This window comes from Parasteatoda tepidariorum, chromosome 6, assembly GCF_982258835.1.
Source record: "Parasteatoda tepidariorum strain Cologne lab strain chromosome 6, Ptep-v5.0, whole genome shotgun sequence".
NCBI lineage: Eukaryota > Metazoa > Arthropoda > Arachnida > Araneae > Theridiidae > Parasteatoda > Parasteatoda tepidariorum.
The window spans coordinates 81,186,897-81,202,726 of NC_141760.1; the positions used below are offsets into that span (position 1 = coordinate 81,186,897).

The 15,830-nt window shown below is 27.5% G+C and overlaps 1 protein-coding gene across 1 annotated transcript in view; it reads right to left on the bottom strand.

The window, feature by feature from the left end:
• The window catches only part of LOC107456079 (somatostatin receptor type 2-like), a 148,889-nt gene extending 133,725 nt beyond the window's left edge, over positions 1-15,164 (bottom strand). The window contains exon 1 of the mRNA XM_071178454.2: positions 14,972-15,164. The gene's annotated coding sequence lies outside the window, so the exon portion shown is untranslated. The remainder of the gene's footprint in view (positions 1-14,971) is intronic.
• Positions 15,165-15,830: the final 666 nt, after the last annotated feature.

Below are 15,830 nucleotides of genomic sequence, written 5' to 3' on the forward strand. Positions count from 1 at the left end.
AAATTATTCAAGCAGTCATTTTGCTAAATCATAATTTCATTCAATTCATTTACCTTTTAATTTTATTTATTTCAATTACCTTTCATCTGCCATATTTAAATTTTTAATCTCTCACATTTTAACCATCAATTGAATAATTTATTTCGATAAAAATAAATATCCACAATTTAAATTTTACATAATTCTAAGAGGAAAGAAAAATCAATTTCGAATAAATAAGCGCTTAAAGAAAGCTTTTCTAACTATTAAAAAGAATAATTGAGGAACGTGACATAATTCTATCTTCATTTGAATATTTTATATCGCTTCAAAAGAAAGAAAGATAATAAATACATCTTCCTCGTTCTCAACATTGATTTCTTTGAAATAATCATAATAAGGAAATTGTTCAACGAATTGACAAGTTATTATTTTTGTTTTACTAGTTTCCTCATGGAACGAAACTTATGAAATATTAGAGAAAATTTGTTTTTTCTTAAAATAAGTCTCATGACAACTGAATTATAAGGATTTGTTCTGATGTTTTTATTCAGCATAATTTATAAGAAATATATTTTTATGATTTGGTTCCTTATAGACTATTATAATTCATGAAATTCTGCATTGTTAAAAATTTCTAGGAAAAATTATTAAATAGGAATTTATTTAATTTATATTTTACCATACTCAGATAAAATTGACAAATAACCATAAATAAAATGGTATTCAAACTGTTAACTGTAAGAAAAACCGTTTATTAACTGCTTTCATCTTAGACGGTAAAACAACCAAAATTTTAGCACACCAACCAGACCCACCTATGCCCACTTAGTTTCTTACAGTACATATTGTAACCAAAAGAGCTGATTTCTCATTATCATGATCAGACCAATGTTGACCCCACAATATTTCCTCTTTAACACATAAAGAATTTCCAATGTCCTGCACTCCCAATTTTTTCCCCGGGTAATTGGAATAGGATTCTCTCATTCACACATAGATGGCAGCACCTTAAGACTGCTAAACTATCTCCAATAAACCAGGCTAATTGTAAATGGTTAAAAAACCGTATAGATTTATGTTCATGTTTTTTTAACCATACTAGTTGTAAACGGTTACAAAACTGTAAAGGTAGAAAATGTACTTGACCTTAAAATTTACGGTTAATTTACCATAATTTTACAATAAAAATTCTAACAGTGTTCGGAGAGGAATTTTGCGCTATGATTCAATTTATTTTTAGCTTTTATATACGGTTATTAATAATTAATATATTTATTAGAGATATATGTAATAGATTTCTTAGCAAGAAGAAGCTGTTTTGTGACAGTTTGAGTGAAAAATTTTTAATATTAAATATAAAATTAAAAAAAAAACTGTGTAGATGGACGTGATTAAAAGCAGTTTCTAAATTTAGAGACATAATTTAACTTTTCTTTCACATTTATTTTTAAATTTCCTTGATAGCTGAAAAAAAACAGAAAACCTGGAAAATACTTTTTTCTACATTACTAAGAAGGTAATGGAAGATCCTTAAGCACATGTTGGGTCGATTACATATGTACAGCTAACTCAAAGTTAATAATAATATATTATAATATATTGTCCAATAATACTTATTTAACATTTGTAATGAACATATTCTGAATATAAAGAAAGAAAAGAACATGGATAAAGAACAAATGAATGGACAGAACAGAAATGGACATACTATAGTTTCGGTTCTATAAACAAGAGCTCTATGAACTTCTTCAGTGTCTAAATACTAAATGATAGTAGGGAGGTAAAGAGAAAAACACTTGTGAAGTAGTTTAACCAATAGGTACAGAGGAACAATTTTGAACAATACAATAAAGGAGATAAGCAGATGTGAGGGGGCTTGGGAGTTTAGGGGTTTTGCTTCAATTTGCATAGCACAAAGTATACCCTTCCCTTTTTATATAAATTGGGGTTTAATTGAATAAATTGAGGTTTAGTTAGTCTAGTTTAAATTGGGGTTTTAGTTGAAAAACTAATAACAATCAAACTTCAGTTAAATCGCATGCTTCAAGTTGAGTAAATGTGTTAATAAACAGTACAAACTATATTTATAGTATGTAAATATTCATAACAAGAGCTTATGAGCTCCAGCAATAAATTCAATGGAACAATCATATTTTTTTCAATGAATTTCCATAAGTGTAATGTTCATTATATTCTAAATCTCTGAAGTTATTTTAGCTGATACTAAATTATAGTACTTTAAATTATCTTTATCTAATGTAACCATCTTTAGCTAAATGGGTACTTTTCGGTTAATCAGGAACAAGCAAGTTCAGCAATTTTTTTAATTTTTTTTAATTAACTGTTTTATTTCATTTTTATGAGTTTAAAAAATAAAGTTATAATAAAAAAATTATTGGCCATTTACATTTTATTGGCGATTTTTCAGCCCTACTAACAGAAAAGTACCGATAACTGTTACATTAGTCACAGTCTAAGTAAGCCACAATCTAGTAGTTTATCTAATGTAACTATCTTTAGCTAAATGGGTACTTTTCGGTTAGCCAGAAACAAGCAAGTTCAGCTATTTTTTAATTAACTGTTTTATTTCATTCTTATTAGTTTAAAAAATAAAGTTATAATAACAAAATTATTGGAGGTTTACATTTTATTGGTGATTTTTCTGTCCTATTAACTGAAAAGTACCGATAACTTTTACATTAGTCACAATAATATTTTTGAGTAATTACTTAACAAAAAATTTAAACAATTGCCCCTTTTTGTTGCAATTAGATACACAATCGTTATTTGTATTGAAAAAAATCAATATAAAAATATAACATTCTTATTTTATTTTTTTCTTAATTTTTACAAATAAGATCGTCAAAAAAATCTGATAATCTTTGCTCTTATCACGTTGGAAAAATACAGAACTGAGAGCGTTCTTCCAAATAAACAAAACTCTTACCGAATTTTACCTTCAATCTTTAAAAAATATAGAAAATTCTAAAAGGAATAAGATAAGTTCATAAAAAATTATAAGGTAATGCAATACTAGCACTCGATTGAAAAAAAAAATTCTTTTTGAAAGAAGTAACAAAATGAATTACTTATAAGGGGAAAAAATGGGAAGACGACATAAAAGATGGTAACTTCCTGGAAGAAATTACGAGCCAAGACGGCGTTAGGTGATATTGATCTTAAAGTTGAGTTGAAAAATTACTCTTTTCGTGTCTCAAAAAGAGTTTTAAAGAAAAAAAAATTAAAAATTTATCTCCCAGCTCTGGAAGTTTGGCTTTGATAAGCAATATCAAATATTTAATTACTTTCATGAAAAGAATTTTTTTAATTTATTTTAAGATCAATTTATATAAGAAATAAACATTAAAATATTTTTGACTGGAAAAACTTATTTTCTAATTCATAAACGTGCTGTAGAGATACTCCGATATTGATTTATTATGTTTACTAATTTGTAAAAAGAATGAAAAATAAAAAGTAAATATAACAATTTTAAAATAATTAATTCATTTTTATTCATAGCAATCAAAAATTTAATTGATTTATTGATTCTTATAAATTTTTATAGTTTTTTAATTCTAAATATAACTTTTAAAACATTATTTTAATTGATTAAAATAAAGATATTTTCTTGAAAAATCAAAGCTTAAGTCAAAGATCTAAAACGTAATATTTATGTCAATTAAGTCTTTATTTTACTTATTTGAATCAATCTTACAAAGAGAAAGGAAGGAAACTGTCTTTCACTTGCGTCAGACGCAAAATTAATGGTTTCTTTTTCACCTTGATGAGTATATTTATATATATTATCTTGCTACTGACAATTCTACGTGAAAATTTACATAAATTTCATTTCTGAAATATAAACAGTATTAAAGAGTTGCACGCTTTACTGGTATTACACATAAACTAATTGATGGTATTAACATAAAGTTTGTTGAAATTTAGAATAAATGTTCGTTTGTTTTTTATTGAAACATTACCTCTGATACTATATGAAAACCTTTTCTACATAATTGAATAATATTGTAGAATAGTATAAGCCTTATTTAGTTTTTTTTTTTCGATTCTGATCTTAAAAAAAATATACACCCAACATATATTTGTTTTCAAACAGACGGTAACACAAATCAAGCAAGATAGAAAAAATAATACCCTCATTATATATAAAATCTGAGCACATCAATAAAGACTAAGATAGAGTTTCATCAATGTTGAAGTTAGACATTTAGTGATCACTAAATAAATCAGAAAAAAAACCAACATTCGTATTTATAAAAACTTCAAATGTGCAAATCTGGCACTATTCATTGTTTTTTTTCCCATCACATTTCCTATGCAGAGTATTCTGTAAAGACCATCCTGCATAGGGAATTTAATGCAGTTAATATTGCTAAAACGAATTTTTAATATTTTTATCAAAACTTAAAAGAAAAGCATATAAACATTTTGAATCACTGATAGTACCTAGTAGTAGTGGCGTAATAGTAGTGGCATAATAGTAGTAGTGGTTGGATGTAATGAACGACAAAACAGGTTTGATAATGGGAGAACACAAAGAAAAGTAAAAAGGAGAATATAAGAAACACCTTTTTAAGTTTCAATTTCTAATTAAACCTGTTTTGATATTTATTATCGTCCTCGGCTGTATTTTCTCAAAATTTAATTTCGTTTTTGATTTTTTTCTTCTCCTAGATATTAATTTTTAACCCCCAATTTTTTTTCATTTTTTATATTTTTATTATTAGTAAAGATTCATAATATATATATTAAGGGTGGTCCTTATCAAACCCCTGCATAGCTCAACCATCAAAAGTGTCTTTTCAAAACGTAATTAAAATTAGCATCTAAAATATTCAAATGTTTTTTTCGGTTCTTTTTCTTATTAAAGGGAAGAATGATATCTTTTAAAACCGTTTATTACTATTTCCGAAATGTTAAAAATATTCTTCACAATTTCAAACAAATGTTATAATGTTATGCATCAAAAATAGTTACGAATTTTAAGTTAATCAACACAATTATCAATTTAAAAGTCTTTATTGCGTCGTAATAATTAGCACATAATTATAATTTTGTAACACTGAGAATGGCAAAAAAGTATGATTAGTAGAAAATGTGATAGTTCAACGAATAATTAATGAATATTTTAATCAGAATTATTTTTCATAAATTTTTATCATTGTATCATACAATAAACATGATCTTTTTTCAAAAGGAGATTAGAAACAGCAATGTCGTTAATTATGAATTAATTCGTTTTAGTATCACAAAGTAAAATAATACAATTGACTATATCTTGTTTTATTTTTATCTACTGTACGAGTAAAATTTCACTTATTACAATTAAGAATTTTAAAAAGTTAATCAGCACTGTTATCAATTTAAAATTCTTTATTACGTCACGATAATTAGCACGCAATTATAATTTTATAACACTGAGAACGGCAAAATATAGAAAATACGACTAGTAGAAAATTGGTAGCTCAACGAATTTTATTGGTAGTTCAACGAATAATCAGTAAAAATTCTAATCAGAATTATTTTTCATGCATTTTCATCAGTGTATCATACTACAAACATGATCTTCTTCACAAAATAAGATTAAAAGCATCAATATTGTTACATATGTATCGATTCTTTATTGCACCGGAAAGTAAAATAATACACTTGACTATGTCTTATTTTATTTTTATCTGCTCCACGAGTATGCAAATTTTACTTATTAGAGTTAGAAAATTTTAAAAGTTAATCAACACTACTATCAATTTAAAATTCTTTATTAAGTCATAATAATTAGCACGTAATTATAATTTCGTGACACCGAAAACGGCAAAAAATAGAAAATATGGTAGTTCAACGAATAAATAATAACATTCTAAGCGGAATTATTTTTCAAACATTTTCATCATTGTATCATACAATAAACATGAGCTTTTTCAGAAAAATAAGATTAAAAACAACAATATTGTTACTTATGTATCAATTCTTTATTGTATCAGAAAGTAAAATAATACACTTGACTATGTCCTGTTTTATTTTTATCTGCCCGACGAGTATCAGCAATTCTGAACGAAATAGCATAATGGCATATTTTATATATTTTTATACCCGACGTATCGTAAGAATGGAGAACTCATCGAGATAATTTACCCTTCAGTTTTGTTTTTATCGTGTATTATTTATTAAGCATTTATTATGTAATGTCTTTCTGTTTATGTAGAAAATGACTATATGTAACTGAATACCAAGTAATTTTCTTTCAGTTTTATGAGTTTATTATTATTGAGTATGTTTTTCTATTTAAGGAAACGTCTATATAAATGGACGTCATTTCAAACTTATAAACATATAATATACAGATGTTTCTGTTTTGTAAACATCAATTAATAAAATACAATATACAATAATGTTTTTGATTCAGTACAATAATGTCTTCAATTAATAAAATACACCTATAAATTCTGAGATGTTCTGTAAAGATGTATTTTAGGATTTTTAAAAAGAATAATATATTATTATCAAGTGCATATTGATGCAAAAAACTAGGGCTAAACAAAAATAAAAAGCTAAGAAGGATGCTAAAAAAATAGGTTAAAACTCAATTAAAATTTTTTTTTCATTTTATTAAAATTTTAAAAGGCCATATAATTATGTTTTCGAACACAAATCTTTTTTTTTTTTTCAAATAAATTATGCGAGTTACTCAGGGAGGTTTTAATTTTAGATCTGAAGTGATTTAAAAAGAAAAATAATGCAAAATACTAAATTTTAACGAATGAAGTATGTAAATATAGTAAGTGTATGTGTGTCTAGTAAGTGTATTAATAGACTTATCAAATAAATTCAATTCTGGAAAAAGGCACACATTATTTCTGTGCATGCAATATTCCTTAATTGGGTGTTAGACTAAAATTTTTCATATCATAAGTTAAAATTAATGCGAGCAATTTTTAATATCCACGTAAGAAAATCTATTGAAAAAAATATAACATTAACCAAATTTAGTGCTTAATTTGGGTAAATTCGTAAGCTTTTCCCGAATACACGCGTTTTTTGGAATAATAAAATTCAAAACTGCTTCTCTGGACAAAAAAGATGTATTTAATCTAAATTGGGTACTTTCACTTCCAGAAGAAGATCACAGATATCCACATATGTGATCTATGACGTCAACTCCAGTGAATCGTTGGTGAGCAAAAAGGCGTGCTTAAGTTGAACTAAGTTTCTCTACGTTAATTATAATGTTAATTAACGTAAAGTTAATTAAATACAACGACGTATAGCACATTGACTTTATTGAAATATAATTCTTTCTCGTCTGCGTATTCTATTTAATTTAGTTTTATTATTTTTTTATGCAATTTATTGTAATTATAATATATTTTTGTTTTGAGATGATATATTTTTATATTATATCATCTCAAAACAAAAATATATTATAGACAAATTATGATCATTTTTTTTTGTTTTGTCTTTGAAGCATAATTAGTTTGTTTGTGTTATACGCGGCTTCATGCCTGTCTCTGTGTTAAGTAATTAATATATAGTAAAATAATTGTAATCTTTGTGAAAGAATATAGAATGTGTCACTTAAGAGAATCGATACTTGAAGGGGTTGGTTTACACAAAATAGAAGGAAAAGAACCGTTGGTAACGTGAACAAATGACACGTTTCAACAGCCAATCAGAATCGAGATATCTACTCTACGTCATTTGAAGGCATCCCATTTTTTAAGGGCAATAGAATTATCTTTATAATATTTCTCAGAACGCATGTAGCAATTTTTAAAAAAATAAGCAACATTTTATTTTCTTATGAAAAATTTTTGAAATTCTTTTACACGCTAATTTATCATCGCTATTTGTCATCATATCATTTACCTAATCATCTTTGATCCATTATTATTTTAACACTATATCTTGGCGTCGTAAGGTAGGAAATATCAGTTTTGCTGTTACTACAATATTGTTTACTCATATTTTTTATTTTTTTTATTTTATAACCGTTGTTGAACAGCTGACCCAATGCTTGGGTTTACGACTACTAATTTTGATTGGGAGAAAGTGATTCTTTGATGGGAGTAACCCGCATTTGTGTTACATGGAGAGAAAGACCACGAGAACATTCTGCTGTTAGCTTGATGGCAAAGGGACCCTAACCAATGATCCGTCTACCACTAAGAATATTTCACGTCCTATGATTGGTGAAAGCCGAATGCGGAATTCGTATCAATCAGCCATCGCTGGGATTCGAACCCGGTTCGCCTTACTGGAAGGCAAGTGGTCTATCTAGGAAGGAGGATCTAATTAAGATGCCTTTCTTGTCTAACTGAAGTAAAACACATAATCAGAAAAGCCTCTTCTAACTTCTACAAGGTATATTTTACAGCAAGGGTATGAGTACTTCCACATTCTAAGATAAGTACTTCCACATTGTAAGATGAGTATTTCCACATTGTAAAATGAGTACTTCCGCAATGTAAGCATCACAAATCCTTAGTTCATGGTCATCGTACTCAGTTTCTCCCATAGAAGACAAGAGCAGGCATGAACCCCATATATCAATTATAGAGATTTATAGAATGGACAAGCTAACAAGACTAATATTGAATTAAAAGTATCACTTAGTAGAAATTTAAAAAAATATATCAAGAAACTTAGCAAACTTTTTCCACCAACAAAGCATTAACAATGATTAATTCAGTCAAAACAAATGAATTTTTGGAACGTAAGAGTTCTATACGAAATTAATACGTGGTTCTAATACTGAAACTAATTTAATAATTATTAATTAATTCAGTAATTATTAACTTATTTAATAATTATTAAAATTAATTAATTATTTTAATTAAATATTTACCGGGTTTTTACTTATAGAAAAAAAATTATGAGAAATCAAAAAGAATATTTAAAATATTTTCTACATATTATTGTCTGTGAATTCATTACTCAAACCTGATGTGTTAAACTATAATAATTTTTCTTGCCCATATTAAAAATATTTTCTGACTAACTTAGAAATTATTCTTTTTAACACTAAATTCTTAAAATTTAGATACTTTTTAAGATTTTTAATCTAAATCAGGTGAATTTTTTTTGCACTTTGCTATTACATTTTTCCTTTTAAATACCATGCAATGATGCTATATTTATTCAAATGTATAAAATTAATCAAGCAATGTTGCCTTTCAATAATTACAGAAAAGAAAACGTGTACAGTGTTAAGAAAACTTAATCATATACTACTTCGAAAGGTAAAACAAATGAAGAACTTTTCTGATTAAATGAGGAAAAAAATTTAATACAGTAAAATATAATTACAGCAATTCGAAACACCTACAAGAAGATAACAAAACCGTTCAAAGGCAGTTAAATATAAAGTTGCGTCTCCAATTATTTAAGTAATTGAATTATTTATTACAATGAAAGATTTTTATTTCCAATATGTTTATACTTCAAACTTGTCGTCTCTAATATGTTTACACGGAAAACAGAACTGAATTAATGATGCTATAATATATTTTATTGGCATAAAAATTAAGCATATATCCAACAAAACCAAAGAATTGATAGAAATCAAGAAATCGAACTTCCGGTGCGAGGCGATAACTTTACGGTTAATTTCCGGTCTTTTAAAGTTAATTTCCGTCCAATCTTGAAATCTTGATATAGCTCGTAAAATCAATAGATTATGCGTGATTACATTATTTTTATTCGACTGCGTTAATGATAAGCCTTTTTTTTTTGTTAAAAAGAGAAAGATTGTGGAAGAAATAAGGAAATGAAATGGCGTTTTAAAAGAGATAATTATAATTCTGAAACACTAACAACTCTAAATTTTTGACTGCTAAAAACCTAGGTTTGTATTCCTGATTTGTTTTTATTTACTTTTCTAGCACTTGATTGATTTTATTAAAATTCATCAATTGTGCCCTTTTTTCAATGATTGTTTTTATTATTGCACTGTTCACTTGTTCTATTACTTATTTTTTTCAAATCTGAAGCACTGTTACAAATCTAAAATTTTGAATGCTAAAAACCTAGGTTTGTATTCCTGATTTGTTTTTACCACATTTATATCAACTTGCCTTCGTGTACGTCTGTCTGTTCGGGTGGAATTTTGTAATCGATTTTAAACTAACTTCCCGACTAGCCACTACAGACTTAAAATTTGGCACATAGTTCAGAATTGGATGACAATGCATGAAAATGAAGAGAAAAAAGACATACAAAACAAAATAAAATTAAAATTAAGGAAAAATTAATATTTTCGCGATTGTATTTTGTTGTCGATTCAATTATTTCAAATTAGTGCCACATTTCAGTTGAAAAGTTTTGTGTACAGTGAGTGAATAAATTGTTGTTGTTGTTGTCAATTTACGTCGCACTAGAGCTGCACAATGGGCTATTGGCGACGGTCTGGGAAACACCCCGGAGGATGATCCGAAGACATGCCATCACAAATTTGATCCTCTGCGGAGGGGATGTGAATAAATAGAGAATTTGGAAGTGAGTAAAAAAGAAAATCAAAGTAAAAATAATATTTTTAAAAACCTCGTTTTTGTAGTGTAAGAATAATAATTAAAAAACAAAAATTTGAAAAGCGAAGAACGTGGGATGCATGAAATACATAACAGTACCTATACACATTTTCTTACTCATACACATGCACAACCACATACACATCCACATTCAGATGCAATTACAAATATACATACACACATTCTCATGAGCACACATACTGTTACTGTTATGTATTTCATGCGCCCCGCGGTTTTCGTTTTTCAAAATTTTTTTTTTAAATTATTATTCTCCACTACAAAAACGTGGTTTATAAAAAAATTATCTTTGCTTTTATTATTTTTTTTTTACTTTTCCCGCACTTGATTGATTTTTTTTAAAATTCATCAATTGCTTCATTTTTTTTAATTGAGTGTTTTTATGATTGCACTGTAAACTTTTTTTTATTTTTTTGCAATTCTGAAACACTGTTACAATTCTGAATTTTTTAATGCTGAAAACCTAGGTTTGTATTCTTGATTTTGTTAATTTACTTTTTTGTTCTTGATTGACTTTTTAAAATGAATAAATTGTTTCATTTTTTTTCCATTGAGTATTTTTATGATTGCACTGTAAATTGTTTTATTTTTTTAATTTATTTAATTTATAAAGATTAAATATATGCTTAGAAAAACTCTAAGAATGTTGAATTTAATGAAACTTTAAAAAAATCTTTGGCTTTGATTACGGCGTCTGAGTTATTGTTATTTAGATTATTGTTACAAATTTCGATTGAAACGAAAAACTGAAAAGCTCTCTTTATTCAACCTAATGAGTTTTAACATTTTCACACAATTTATAATTAAAATTATCAAAAATAAGCTAGAATTAAACACTTTAGTTCATGATTTCTTAAAAAGTTTAAACTGTTCGATAAAATACCAGAATTGCAGCTCTCTTATACCTAAAAAATTGGAAAAATCTGTTCAATGTTGTATCAAATAATAAAATTGAAATTTATTGTAACCTTAGTAATGTGTAAAATTGAATTGATTTGCGATCAAACCTGAAGCATTCTATTGTATAATCAAGTTAGAAAACTCATCCAACATCAACATGAGACCATATTAAAGTTGCAGCAAAATTGATCGATATGATAGTTTAAGACACTTGCTTTGAGAAAGTATGCCTGCAGAGGGGAGAGTGGGATAAAACCAAGTATCTTGATTTTGATAAAATTAGTTCTGTTTTCTAGCAGACAAACTCAGAATAACACTTTAAATGTCAATAAAGAAGAATTTGTGTAGGCGTGTTGTTGATTAATTCGACGCCTTTGTTGATAAGTTTGTTTTATTATGTCCAATCTTTATTGTTCTCTTGTTTGAAGCAATTCCTATTTTATTTTTATTTGTCATTATAGTTATGAAAATTATCTTAAATCCAACATGCATTATACATTTACAAAAGCATACCCTAAAAAACTAAACTCAGGGGCGCGACAGCCCATAGAGGGCCAAGGCCTACTGTGCCCATCTCAGTTTTCTTGACCTTTGGGCTCTGGGGTGCAGGATCAGATGTTCCGGTAAGGTGGTCAGCCGAACGCGAAACCCCCAGTGTTTAGTTCCCAAGCATGCTTGGTACTCATTTATCGACCCACTGAAGGGATGAAAGGCTGAGTCTACCTTGCCCGGCCCGATGATCGAACTAGGGACCTGTGGCACGACAGCGCGAAGCGCTACCGCTCAGCCACCTGGCGTCAAAGCATACCCTAACAAACAATAAAGATTTAACCTGCTGTTTTTTTCGGAAGCCTGAGCTTGGAGTCTGACTGATGTGTGTCTAACCTGGGCAAACGAAAGCTGCAGTGCAGCGGAGGAAGAAGGTAACTACTTTCAAGGATGAACAAAGACTTAATAGTCCCAAGGACAAAATTTATTGCGGTCTCCATCCTGAAAGCACAGAAAGTCTTACTTTCATATTTTGTGGAATTTTTCATCTTTTGCAGTTGGACCTTTTATACAAAGTTGTGATTTTAATATAAATGTAAAGAAATTACCTGCAATTTTGAGGAAAAAAAACTTTAATAAGCACAATACTTTTTGTAAAGAATTTTGGTTGAAACCTTCAAAAAATCCCGAGTCCCAGGACAATAACCTTTCACTTCTCCTTGTGTACGTTCTTGACTATATCACATGTAAATTACATGCATCGTTTTCTTAAATTGTCATAAGAAAATAGAATTTACAGCTACTTTTTCACAAAAATTCTAATATTTTTAACTCTCCCATAGAGTTGCCATGTCTATCCGGTTTTACCCACTAGTGGAGTAAAATCGAATGGTTTGACTTTTTTCAGGAAAAAAAATCATTTACAAAAAGTGGTATATCTATAGTCTATGGCCAAACTATTCGACACATTATTCGATTCTATGTAAAATCATAATTATCAGGTGATACTATACAGCACTATTGTTCTTAAGCTGCTGAAACCGGTATACACTTTTTAACACTCGTGTATCATTTGGTTAGCATTGTAATGCAATACGTTAAAAATAAATACAAATAGGAAGTACATAAAAAAATCTTCTTAATAAAATCCCATTACATGTATGTTTTTATATAAAAGTATTGCATATAAACTTGTGCAAAACATGCAATCATTAAAACACTACAGTGCGTCTAATAATTTGGTCTAATTATTATAATATACTAATATAATAACTGATGAAATAAATATTCTATATTTATATAATATTTCGTCTAATTTATACAATTGTCAAATTTATATTATATATCGCCTTATTTAACCAATTGATAGGCGAACGTAAACAAGTGAAAACCGGTTTCTGTCGCGCAAAAACAATAAAACTGTATAGTTCCCTGATAATTAAGATTTTACATAGAATCTTACAGTACGCCTAATAATTTGGCCAGGGACTGCATTACTTTTCCAGAATAATATATTGTATACAACTAAACAGTTAATTTCTTATTTAAATCTGGCAGTTTATAGGGGAACAGTTTAGCTTCAACAGACCTTCTAATCTTACAAGGGAAACTAGGGAAGTGTGACTCGCCAATTTTGAAATAAACTAGTGGGATGTATGCCTTATGAGGAATAATTTTAGGGGGCAACATTCGTTTCGGCCCATAGAAGGTTCTATGAGAGATAAAAAATAATTCAATATATGGAAAAATCAGCATTTTATTACTTCAATGCAGACTATTAGTTATTGTAATTGTCTCATACTCCAATTAATTTGTAATTAATTGGATAATTAATTACTTTCACGTACTATATAATGCATATTTATTGTTAAAATTGATTTTGAAAATTTTATGTATCTGCAGTTTTTCAGAAAAACCTGTTAGGTTAATTTAAAAAAAAAAAACTTACATCAAATTTTTTTAATTTTTTTTTCAAAAAACTATCCAAATTAATTGGAGTATGTAATTGCAAATCAATTAATTAATTAATAATTTCTGATTAATTTATTAATTAAAAAATAATTAATTATTCAATTAATTACAAATTATTTGGATTATGAGACAATTACAATAACTAATAGTCTGCATTGAAGTAATAAAATACCGATTTTTCCATATATTGAATTATCTTTTATCTCTCACAGGACCTTCTATGGGCCGAAACGAATGCTGCCCCCTAAAATTGTTCCTCATAAGGCATACATCCCACTAGTTTATTTCAAAATTGGCGAGTCACACTTCCCTAGTTTCCCTTGTTAGCTACTCGATGCTACCCCACATTCACTTTCTTAAAACTTTTAAAAAGTTATTGTTTTCTATTGAATTGTGGCACTAACGTACAAAAACAAAAAAATTTTCTCAATTATTACACAATAATTATTCTTAAAAATAAAGCCACTTATTAACATATACTGTTTCTCAAATTAGAAAAACAAAAAAAATAAATTAGCATGAGTTATGGATTCTAATGCAAAAACTCTACCTTTCAGTTAAAATAGAAACATGCAATTTTGTATAAAAATTGTTTGCTCAATTTTTAATGATAAAAAATACGTTTTAAACTTTTCACAATCATATTTCATGATACGTGGACGTTTTCGGGGATATGATACGTGGACAATCATATTTCATATTACGTCTTCATTATTTATGCATGCTTTTTTCTTCATGGAATTAAAAAAATGTATTTTCATCATTTTTAATAAATTTGAATTTCAAAATGTTAATTTTTTTTTATTTTTCATTGCAAAATATTTTGCGAAACTGATGTATTTTAAATTAATTACAAAAATAAGATTCATATTTGAAAATAAACTTAGAAACATCACTTATAAGCAACTATTTCTTCTTTTTTTTGTGTTTCATATTTACTTTCTTTGATTAAATTATAGATAAAAATGTGGCTAAGCAAGAAAATCTCAAAGTTAGCAGTTGCTAGTTAAGTAAACAAACAATCAAAAAAAGCATGCTTTGACAAAATAGAATGAAAAGTAGCTTACCTGGGAAATTTAAATAATTAGACTTGATCTCTTTATCTTTCATTAGTTTATAAAGTGTATGAAGAAGACCAAGAGTTTAGTTGCAAAATGAAAAGATTATATTCAGTTTCTATCTAAAGTGATGCTCTAACAATCCGGTTCAAAATCCTTTACTCCGTTTCCAAATCTTTTTGAAGGAAAAAGCAAAATGGATCGGTCAGCGGGAATCAACTGCGCCCCCTACTGGGAATATCCGGAAAGAAGTCGTTACAAATTGTGTCAGTTAACTTCCGATTGTTTTATGCGCTGCTTTTTTTTTCTTTGGGAAAACAGAAACGTGGTTGCTAGGTGTGAATGAAAAATTAGTTTCCAATTTTTAGTGAAACCTGTAATTTAGGAATGAGAGGCTATAAAAATAAAAGTTGCAATTTAAAAGTTATAATTTGTAAGATTACCTCATAAGAATTTTGTACCTGTACAGTGAAAGGAAACATGCACTTGTTATATCTAAGGAATCACATCAATTTTTGAATTAATTTTGCAACTTTAAAAATATATGTATTTAAGACTAAAACAGATCTTTCGGACAAGTTAATAAACTTTATTGAAAAGTAACTAGTTTTAAATCTAACTTTTGTTTCTTCGGACTAACAGCTAAGGTTTTTGATTGTTTTGTGAAACAAATATGCAAAATCTTTTAATAAGTAGTTTCCAATTAATCTTAATAAATAAAATAAACAATTATTTTTAATACATTTAGCCTCGTTTTACTTGAAAAATAATAAAACACTATTAAAATAAAATTATATATCAAAAGTGTTCCTATGTGTCAGTTTTATTTTCTTCATTTTTAACGGAAAATGTTACGTCAAAATCTTAC